This window comes from Periplaneta americana, chromosome 11 (genome assembly GCF_040183065.1).
Source record: "Periplaneta americana isolate PAMFEO1 chromosome 11, P.americana_PAMFEO1_priV1, whole genome shotgun sequence".
Classification (NCBI taxonomy): Eukaryota; Metazoa; Arthropoda; class Insecta; order Blattodea; family Blattidae; genus Periplaneta; species Periplaneta americana.
In genome coordinates, this window is record NC_091127.1 from 80,552,259 (window position 1) to 80,564,516 (window position 12,258).

Below are 12,258 nucleotides of genomic sequence, written 5' to 3' on the forward strand. Positions count from 1 at the left end.
CTGCACCCGGAGGCTTATTGTGCTTACCACGCCTATTCTTATGAATGATTGGGTAGCCGAACGGCCGCGCTCTTATACAAGTACTGGTACAGCACGCTGCACCGTGAACTTAACTCGGGCTATTGTATGGATGATGATGATGATGATATGCGAATTAATTATGACGAAATGAGTCCGAGATCCAACGCCGAAAATTATCCAGCAATTCTGCTTCAATTGGTTGCGGGAAAACCCCGGAAAAATCCAAAACCAGGTAGTTTAAACTATTCTTATTGATTTTGGCTATCCCTGATGTTAAGGGGACACAGGCTGAAAAATCTGAATTTTTTCTTATTCCATATTTGGGAACAATATATCTCAGTGGTTGTCAGCACTCGCTGAAATGTGCAAAGGGTAAGCAGAGCCATCCCGTGTACCCCATCGTGCAGCAGAAAGAAGTAGAGAGCATACCCACTAGCAGCTACGAGTGCACCATGGTGCACTGTATTCTCCACGGGTAAAAGACGCTAGCCCCAGGGTGCTCTGTGCTGACGACTGCTGATATTTTTTTTAGTAGGTTATTTTACGACACTTTATCAACATCTCTGGTTCCGCTGATATATCTTCTTCACATTCTACAAAGGCATTTTTTTTTAATTCGAGCTACAAAATGTGTGTGTGTGTGTGTCTAATGCCTACCCACTTCACTTTTCGTGATTCGGGTTCCGAATACTGCGGATAGATGGCAGGACTATGACCCATTTTCAAGTTGCACACCACTTTGGCGGGCCATGTTATGCATGATGTGTATCTGTGAAGAGTCATGTCATGTACTAGGGCGAGTGTATGTGTAGGCCCTAAGTGTTCGTGTAAGTTAGTGTAGGGAATGGGTGAGGATGATTATGGTGTGGAAGGGAGAAGGGGAAACCCGGTGCCAGAACATAGCCTATTCCTGTTAAATAGCACCAAGGGGGCCGCCAGACTTAATATGCCCATCCGACGGACTAATCACTATCAACAGTGACACAGTGACATATGCTTCTCTTCATAACATGTACTGCGGAGAAATTTGGGATTTAATCCAAGTGTATTGGAGCACAATTTAGTGATTAGAAGTTGTGCACCACCATCTCTCCTGGTCCCGAGGTATAAATTTTACATGAAAATCTCTGACCCCACCAGGAATCAAACTTGGGCCGGCTAGTCTGGAGGCAGACAAGCTACCACAGAACTAACTCGGCGGACAAGCTACAAAATGTAGTAAATGAGACTTTTGTTAGTGGCTGTGTACTCACCAAGTGGGTGTCTGTGTCCAGCTAGCTGTCAAAATACTTACTGTTTTCTATTTTTCGTTCACTCATTTTTTGTCGTTTAAATTGTGCGCGTTTTCTAACAGTTCGCATCCTTGTTTCGAATCAACTTTGATTTTTGGAGACATCTATAGGCTTTCAAACGAGCTAATAAAAGCTGAATGTGAAAGCCGCCAGAATTGTTTACATTCGAGTTACATCGAATTAATGTTGCAGATTTGAATAATTTTTGACAGAAAAATTGTTCTGGGTCCAGGTATTGATCCCAGGATCTTTGGCTTAGCGCACCAATACTCTACCGACTGAGCTAACCAGGAACTACACTCGACACCATCTCAATTTTTCCTTTTATATCTACATACCTCAAGTGGACTGAAACCCAACTCTTGAGTGCACACAAACTGTGTGACTTGAATGGTGGTTTTCTGTTAACATACCTACTTACAAATGGCTTTTAAGGAACCCGCAGGTTCATTGCCGCCCTCACATAAACCCACCATTGGTCCCTATCCTGTGCAAGATTAATCCTAGTTTCTATCATATCTCAGCTCCCTCAAATCCACTTTAATATTATCCCCCCATGTACGTCTTGGCCTCCTCAAAGGTCTTTTTCCCTCCGGTCTCCCAACTAACACTCTATATGCATTTCTGGATTCGCTCATACGTGCTACATATCCTGCCCATCTCAAACGTCTGGATTTAGCATTCCTAATTAGGTGAAGAATACAATGCATGCAGTTCTGTGTTGTGTAACATTCTCTATTCTCCTGTAACTTCATCCCTCTTAGCCCCAAATATTTTCCTAAGAACCTTATTCTCAAACACTCTTAATCTCTGTTCCTCTCTCAAAGTGAGAGTCCAACAGTAACGTATATTATATTATGCAAATTTGGCTCTCAGGTATCGCTCTCTGTGAAGCAGACTTGAACAATTTTTCCCTCGAAATTATTCAAATCTGCTTCACAGGGAGCTATATGTGAAAGCCAGATATGCACAATGTTGCAGATGTTCAGAAAATTGAGATTGCATTTCTTGGAACCCTCTATCACCTTACCCCATATCCTGGGATTCTGCCCACACAGAACTCTCATCCATAATACTAGACACCATGCAATACGAGAACTTATTGCTAAAAGTCTTCCTTCCTTCTACGAGGTTCACCAAGAAGTCCACTGCCTTGCAAAAGATGGAAGTTCTTGGCGAGTTGACATCATTGCCATTGCTAGAGAAAATGACACAGCAATTATCATTGATCCCACCATGCGCTTTGAAACTGCAGTTGAACATCCCATAGCAGTACATGAAGAAAAGAAGACCGTCTATGACCTTACAATTGAATACTTTAGGAATTATTATCATATACAAGGACAGATTGAAGTATTTGGATTATTGTTCGGAGCAAAGGGAAAAATTCCAAAATTCCCAGTTGAATGTTTTATGTCTTTTGGAATTCCTTTAAAAATTTTGAAAATAATTGCTGTAGACATAATGAAATACTCTGTTCAGATTTTATGTAATCATCTGTAAACCTAAATTCCTTTATATTCTATCTGATTACTAATAATTGAAGCGTCGGCTGGAACAACGTTTTAAGTTACATTTGGTAAAATTTACAGGAGCGGCAAAAATGTGTACACGTACAACGTTGTTCTTATAGGGTAGCAAACTTTTGAGTGGACAAATTTCACGTACTGCATTGATGGACAGTTGCAAGCCAAAGAGTATAGCAAGGTAACATGACATACAACATTATTACACGGAAACACGCCGAAAGAAAATTTTGTAACTTACAACGTTGTTCCAGCCGACGCTTCAATTATTGAATAAACGTACTTTCCCAAGGGTAACTTCCGTTTACAAAAATAACAATCATTACACAAATGTTTATTTTTATTTGTTAAGTATGCTGTGTCTTTTGGCAACCTTTACTGAAGGGCAGCTACCCTTGTGGGATTTATATACACTGACAACAAGCCTAATCATTCTAGATGCCCATCAGTTGAAAGCCCATGGTGCTTTTACAATAAAGCGCATGCTTAAAAAAAAAAAATAAAAAAAAAAAGGTACCAAGATCACACAAAGAAATGGCACACACTCCTACAAACACTCTTTGTCTGTCAAAAATGATCCCTGTGTACCAAAGATTGACATCAAATGCTTTTCAAGAGAGATGTACATGAGGAAAGACGCAAAATGCAAACGAAAGTTTTGCACAGTATAATTTGGAGCAAGTGCCAAAAACAAAAATTTGTATCCATAAAGAAGATATATTTGGCAGTAATTGAGGCTGTGATCCAATTTAATAAGAGCTCGTACGAGACTGAAGTAGACAAGACACCATCAGGCAAAGAAATATCCAAAACCAGGAAGAAAATCTGTATGATGAAGGATCGGCAACACTTGAAACAGAGTGTCAAGCAGTGTTTGATGTGGAAAAACAGAGAAGACAAGCAGATGGTGTTTGCATGTGGAAAAACAGAGAAGACAAGCAGATGGTGTTTGCATGTGGAAAATCAGAGAAGACAAGCAGATGGTGTTTGCATGTGGAAAAACATAGAAGACAGGCAGATAATGTGACAAAACTGCACGAGGAGCATCTTGCAAAGAAAAAAGAAGGGAAAACATATGGTGTTGGGAAGTTTTAAGAGATTAGTGCAGGAATTTGCAAGTGAGTATAATTATATACTAAAACTTTAAACTTGATTTTCTATAACTTTAAATTTTTCAGAGTTCTGCCCCACTTTTCTATACTGAATATCATCCAATTATTCTGAAATTTTTACAGTTTTTTACATCATTGTTGTCTACAGAATCAAGGATGCATTTCCTAAATTGTTCACATATACCGAAATAGCATTATTTCCAATATGTAATTTTTTACGTTTTTTCAAAACTGGAATTTAAAGTTTCATAATTTCTCTAGGTGTACATATTTTCAAAACCCCCATACTTGTTATTAATTTTCAGTCTTTCTCTACAGCACATGTAAAGCAGAATTGTTTTTCTTCATGTCAAGTTCCAAAAGTGGGATTCAAATTTGGGCCCATTTTTTAATATTATATTTTTTTCTTGGTACCTGTGCAACCTACAGTGATGAAATTTTGTATGGTAAAATGGTTAATTATATTCTACTTCTCCTAAAAATGTCATTGCATTTGGTTCAATAGGAAAAAAGTTATGAAAATTGCCTGAGTGTCCCCTAAAGTAATATTGTTTACACTAGTTCTTTGTCACTTGATTCATTATGGAATTTTTTCTCACCGTTTTTTAGTTTAGGGGTACATATTCAGAACATAACCACCAATTGGTAGTAAAGCGATTCTGTAGAAATTCTGATGTCAATTGGTACCGTACTGCATAATGTATGTTCCTTAAGTCATAACACCACTTCTACACATAACGTGTACAGAGAACGCTGACAGCATTGTACATAACAATTTTTTATTTATTAAATATTGTTTTACATCTGTATGATTTTAAAAACTGCACATGGCAATATAATTAATTTAAAATATAATGTTTCATACCATGTGAAGACGCACTCTGCCATGCGATTTTTGGTGAAAATCCAGACAATTTTCTGTTTACATAATTCGCAATCTTGGATATTTTTCTCAGAAATATGGATTAAAATTCAAGATCACACAGAAAAAAGTAATGATTTTTGTAAAAATATGATAGTGACGAGAGTGTATTCTTTAGTATTGAATCTATCATCCTAGGGTGCAAACACTTTGAAAAATAAGTTACCTGAATAGATATTTCATATACAAAGAAAGAACATTATAAATCTTGTTAAAACACAAGAAAATGGAAGTAAGTCCAAAAACTAATCGCTGTTATACACCAATTAGTGTCATGCAATGTTTGAACATGAGACAGGCAACCAAAACATTACAAAATTCGTTTTATATCATATGAAAAACTAATGCTGAAATCCTTAAAGGCCCTGTCAACTTAAAAATAAAGTGGTACTCAAAATAAAGGTTTTGATTAGAGAAATGTAATAGTGAAAACAGCAAGTTTCTACAATGCTTCATTCTCTCAAAACTGCTTGTATAATGATACACCAGCTGTAGTCGTGACATCATAACTCATGTAGTTCACTGTGATTCTTCCTTAGAGCTTCACTCAGCGTTTTGTATGGTAAAGGAACTTGTGTCTTATTATTTTATATATAAGTTTGTGTGCTATTCTATCGGAAATGCCTCATTGTCGTGTTGTTGGATGTTCAAATACTACAAACACGGATATTCATGTATTTCCAAATGCCTAAGATCACCGATTAGATAACTCAATCCCAAGGGAAAAAATGGAACTCTCTGCATCAAAATCCACAGTTAATTCCCGATTTACCACGAAAATCGTCTGTAGCTGCATTTAGATTGGCAACAGGCCATGATTGTTTGGCCAAACACCTGCATAGAATTGGAATATATCAGTCCCCTAACTGCCCATTGTGCAACTCAAACCAAGAAATGGATTCGGAACACCTCAAAATCTGTGCTTCAGTGGCTGGTCATGATGATATCTTTGAAAAATATTGGAGTGCAAGAGGTCAAATGACTTTGCTGTCAAACGCCTGGCATTAGAAAACAACAACAGATTCAAGGCATGGGTGATTCGAATAAATCCGCATAATTTCGAACCTACCCAGAATTTCGTCGTTTGTTCTGAATACTTCACTTCAGAAGATTTTGAAATTATGTCCCGACTTAGAAATGAACTTCTGCGTATCAAAACAAATAGACTGGTTTAAAAAAAAATGTGCAATCCCTTCTTTAAAATTGAAACCAGATGAAATTAATGGAGTCATCAAAGTCAGAGAAAGACTGGTGCATATGTAAGGAAGAAGATTATAAAACAAGCAATAGACGAGTCATTTACAAGTTCATGCAGCGAACTTTGTGAGACAGTGAATGAAGAAGTAGGGACAAGTAATATCCAAGAACAAACAAGTGATGATACCAATTTAAACACACATACAAATTGAAATGGATTAGGTGTGGAGTGTGGGATGGGGAGTGAAATTTTCAAGGCTATTTCAAACTGTGAGAGTGAGGAGGTAAATGATATGGATGTGTCCTTTCGTGAAACAACTAGTAGCAGTAGTGATGAGTGCACTGACTCCATAAGAGAAGCGGTTTTACCAAACTATAACAATTTGAAAATAGACAAGAGTGCTATATTTTTTATTGTGTGGGAATGTTTACTCTCTCTGGTCGCCTTTCGTCCAATAAAAATTTCGATGTGTGTATTGATACAAATTTATCAGTTAAAACTTTGAATTTGTTTAAAAAAAATGCAGTTTGTAATAGATTTTTGAAATTGATTACTTTTTTTCTGATCAAGTTATCACTACATTGAAACAATTATAAATGGACAACAATATGTTTATTGGAGGTAAAGTTATTAAAAACCTTATAAAAGGGAGGAACAGTTGGTAAAAAAAAAATGAAAAAATTAAGATAACTTTTTTAATGTTCTATGTGTAGGTTGCAAAATATAATAAATTGTGGTGAATTTTTTAAAATTAAAAACAATTTATAATTAATCAAAATACTAAACTTCCCTTCTATCAGCAATTTGAAAGTCTGTACTCATTGTCAGGGTCGGGGTATTCGCGACGAATTTCTTTTATTATGCATGACTTTTCTGTTTCCTCTTCTGAGGGGATTCCAAGAATTAATCCAGTAAACAAACTGTAAGCTACATAGCGTATGCTCCTGTTATTTACCTCCCGTACCTCTTCCCTTTCAAAATTAGACTCCGTCCTCACCATTATTATTATTATTATTATTATCACAATATGCCTACCAGTATTCAACATGTCTGTATTTAGTACAACAGCGTGAAATGCATTATGAAATGTACTCAGCACTTTCCTTTACTTATCTTACCATTACACTTTCACAGCAACAGAAACACCAGTCCATGGTTCCTAGCGGTCTGCATTCTCACTACTTTTCTTACAAATTCACCTTTCCTGGGCTCAAATTGATACGACCTGATTCCAGCCATGATTTGTGGAAATAACTATTTCATATAAGACACGATACCCGACACCAGAAATGTACACTAATACTGTAATAGGAAGAGACTGACATGGGAAGAAGCTTACAATTACCGTATAAAGCTCAGGTACTGCTACTCACAGCTGGCACACTTGTCAAGTGGAGTTGCGACATCACGTCTATAACTCTGGGAATTTTTAACTGTGGATTGTCGCCGTTCTATTAATTGTACGACACTCCGGTTTTCACAGAAACTAATCTCTACACCTACTTTATCAGAATCATTTTATACCTAAAAGTGCATTTTTTAAGTTGACAGGGCCTTTAAGCGGTTAAAACACGAAGGGTTGGGAGTGGAGGATAGTGAATATTTTTATAACAAGGTGGAATAAACAGGACAGGCCTCCTGCTGCAAATCGGCAAACATCGAACATCGGCAAATATCGAACTTAATCATACTCGACAAATCTGAACCAAACACACGATTTCTAGTACTCAGGCGATCAGCTGTATTATCACAACTGACATAGACTTTAAAACAAAAAGTACAGTGTGAAACAGCGCATGTCATCCTTGTGACCATAAAAGGAAATATCGAAATCAGTTGGATGTTGAAGGAGATTTATGCATACACAGTGAGGGAAGTGGGGAAAAAACTAGAGGCGGTATGCTACCCCTAGATTTTCCCCTGGCATACCACTCCCTTTACAATATACGCGTATATGATATGTACAATAAATTGTTTCATTTAGTCAGTAACGCGAGTCTTTGAAGCTTATGCATCACATTACATTTCTTAATAAAATAATTTCAAGTTACTTCAGTCATTTACTAGATAATTTTCCAATGTCCATTGGAACTTATCATTTAAAATAATGCTAAAGCTTCAAAGTGCGAATACTTAAAATAGTACTGTATGTAACCCTATTTAAATAATAGATGTCACTGACAAATATTTAAAAAGAATAAGATCTGATGACATAATCACTAAATTGCAACAATGGCCACCACAAGCTAAAGACTTCTTCTATACTTGAAATGCTACCGTTGTTAAGCGTTCTAGAGGTTGACTTAAATAAACGTGTCTAAATATGCATTGAATACAGTTCCAGAATGGTTTAGATTCACGAAGCAAACAGATAGTAGGGGAGGGTGGGGCAAGTTGTTACAAAAATTGGTTTATAATTTTTAAATAATGTATTATATGCTGATGAATGTTAAAAAACTACATTATTCATTAACTATAAACTTTAAGTTTGCGATATAAATTTTTCAGGCTCAATAAACTGTTACAATATTGTAAAATTAAAAAATGACGAAGAGCAGAATTTGTAACAACTTATCCCATAAGTGGGGTTAGTTGATACAGGAGGAGGGTAAGTTGTTACAATCGGTAAAAGTAAGGAAATGAACTAAATAAACAAAACTATAATGTTTTACGCAGTAAATACTTCAATTAACACATGTTTAATAATTACTACTAGGTCTACATATTAAAAAACACAAATATTAGAAAAAATCATGAATGAAAAAATAAAGTTTAAAACATAAGTTACACTTTCAATCAAAATCGGAATTACAATTATGGCAAATATCATTGTTCACACAATTTGCATGTGCCCATCTCTTACACTGGGTACACTGCACCCATTCCTGGCCACTCTTAGATCTTGACCACGACTTTAGACACTTAAGGCACACACAGTCTTCGTCCTCTTCACTAGAGCTCTTTCTTTTGTTGCACTGCTTGCCTTTCTTTGTCTTTGAAGATGAAGCAGTTGGTTCTTCACCTGGAGACTTGTACATCTCGGAGACTTTGTTATTCTTTTGTATTGATGTCCTTTTCTTTTCCTCTTCTTCCAAAATATTTTTCATTGGTAAACTGGTCAAAATTGCTGACCTAATTTTTCTTCTTTTTGTGGTGTTGGTTCGTTCCTTCGCTTTAGGAAAAGGTCGCACTTGTTCTGGGCTGTAATGCACCTTGCCAATGTCCATGCTAGCTGAAGATGACGAAGCTGTTATCTTGTCATTGCTAATATTAACAACAGTAGACCTATCTTCTTGGTAAAGTGGGCTGCAATGCACTTTGTCAACGTCCATGCTAGCTGAAGATGATGACGCTGTTATCTTGTCATTATTTTTATCATTGCCAAGATTAACAACAGTGTCTTCTTGGGAGACTAACCTGTTTGTACAGCCATGTTCCTGATTCCTGACTTCTACATTCTCATTCTCAGTTGTTTCAGTCACTGGCAGAGGCCTGTCTGTAACTGTTGCAGCACAGAAATCTTTATCGCTGAAGATATTGCGATTGAATGGCCATACACCTGTTGACTGAAAACCTGCACAGATGTTTCTGGGTGTGGCTGCGTTCTGAAGAGCAGGTGTCACCAAAGATGGTATGTTATGTATGACCACTGTCTTCCCTGGATTTTTCTCCATCCATCCATCTCATGCAGAATTATAGTATTTCTTGAATGGTCCATACACAGACTTGTCCAAAGGTTGAAGTCTATGTGAAGTATGTGGCGGAAAAGAAAGTAGAACCACATCATTTTCCCTGCAGTAATTAATCATCTCTACGCTCATATGCGACGAATGATTGTCCAAAACAACAAGAGCTGGCTTTTCTTTTGTGCATCTTGAGTGATTCACAAAGTGTTTCATGAAGAGGAGAAATTCATCCTTGGTCACCCAGCCACTCGGATTTGCTGCCCCGATACACCCAGGAGGTCCATCAGCAATGAAATGGTCCTTGAAATATTTCTGTGGAAATACAAAAACGGGAGGAACACTATTACCGTTGGCACTAACGGCAAACACTACAATGACCAAAGCACCTCTCTCACCAGAAGTGGCCGCTCCTACCTGTTTTGTTCCCTTAGTTGCTATTATTTTGCATGGCTTCTGGACAGTTGTACTCCTGTCTCATCAATATTCCAGACGTCCTGACACTGAAATTTGTACTTTTCGTAGACGTCTTCTAAATTGTTAAAAAACTCTGCTACGTTGTGCTTGTTGAAGCTTGTCATTCTTCCTAAACTTGTAGCTTCTGGACTTCTGATTGCTAGAGTAGCATTTTTTTTCATGAAATTTATAAGCCAGTCCTTCGATGCTTTGTGGGTTTCATTCCATTTTTCTGGCACTGATATACGGTACCGTTTTTTATTGTATATTCATAAGCCAAGGACTTTACCTCCAAAGTCGACAAACCAAAAAATATTTTAGCACTCGTCTTCAAGTAAATCACAAGTTCCCTTTCCTGCTCATCACTGAACAGTTGCCGCGGTTTCACGTAACCCACAGACACTAGTAATGGATCTTCTCCTTTTTCTTCTGCAGATTTCAATTTCTTTACATAACGTTGTAGCGTCATGAAATTCACATCAAAAGTATCGGCTGCTTTCCTTAATGACAAACGTCCAGACGTAACCTCTTCGGCGGCAGCAACCATAACTTCTTTAGGAACCATTCCTCTAGCTGTCTTTTTTTTTATAATATCTCATTGTCGTCCCTACAAATAAATAATAAATCTGTTATAGACCTATAAGTGCCAAGAACGTGTTGTAACTTATAGGCGACACATTTAAATTTACAGTAGAAAATTATAAATATTTTATTTTAATCTATTAAACTAAATAATTGTTTTCGGTATAGTGCAATATTTAAAAAACTATTTTGTGGTATATGGCAAGATGTAAAGGAATGATATTTTAATCGTTTACTTTACGAATGAACGTGGTGGAACAAGTGCTAACGTTGTAACAACGTGCCCCCATTTGAGAGTAACAACTTACCCCAACCAATGCAATCGCATAATATGAAAAGTCTCTAGTGATTCAGAAACTTTAAAAGAAGAACTAAGCTGCCAACTATTTAATATTATTCTATTAATTGACCATATGAAAGTTAAGCACTTACCTTTACTACTTTTCTGGAATCAGCATTCAATTTCAGAAGATAAATGTAGCTTTAAAACCCAGAAATCACACAAAACACTACAACACGTCTCTTCCTTCTCACAGACTCGCCTCGACTGGTCAGAACTAGCAGGTAGCTATCCTGGTCACGGCTCAATAGCACAAAGACTGCTGTCGCTAACAGTATTCTGTGAAAAGGCTTTGTAACAATTTACCCTTGTAACAACTGGCCCCACCCTTCCTACCCTTTGCTGTGAAAGAATGTATAAACAAATTTTTACGGATCACATTTTTCAGTGATGGTATGTCATTTTTCATTAACAGTATGTTTTCTGGTCATAGAAACCAGTGACTATTCCATACTGGCGCATACAGTCTCACTTTCCTCATTGTGCATACATATTTAAAACATGAACCAGACATTGCACATCTCGTGGAGAAAAACAGCACCATCCTTCCCATAACAAGCAGCAGTAAATATGCCTGTATCTTAATTTTCATTTAAATTGTTGTCATTTTAATTTTCTATTATTAATGAAGTTAACTTTTGCAAAGTTTGTAAACTGAACTTGAATTTGTAATAATTTATATAATGAAAAATAAATAGCCTGTATATACGAAAACATTTTTTTACCTCCTACTAAGTGAAAATATGAAGTTAATGTGTTTGGGGTTCGACAAAATGTATATCATATGAAAGGGGTCCTCGAGCTCATAAAGTTTAAGAACCACTGATCTAGTAGCACAGTGTGCAGTTTCACGTGAATCTGCACTTAGCAACAAAATTACTGAAATTATAACCATATAAGATTTCATTGGTTCAAAGGCTGAGTAATCATGATTCATTCATTCATAGTTTTCTGCTCAAGAGCAGGTCCTTCACTGCAAATCCAGAATTCTCCAATCTTTCCTATTTTCTGCCTTGACAACACTAGTATTCCGTTTCCTGCAGTCTGTACATGCAACATTGTGCCATTGGCATAACTCAGGCAGTAATGCATTTGTTTACCGATCTACAGCTGTGCTTAAATGTGG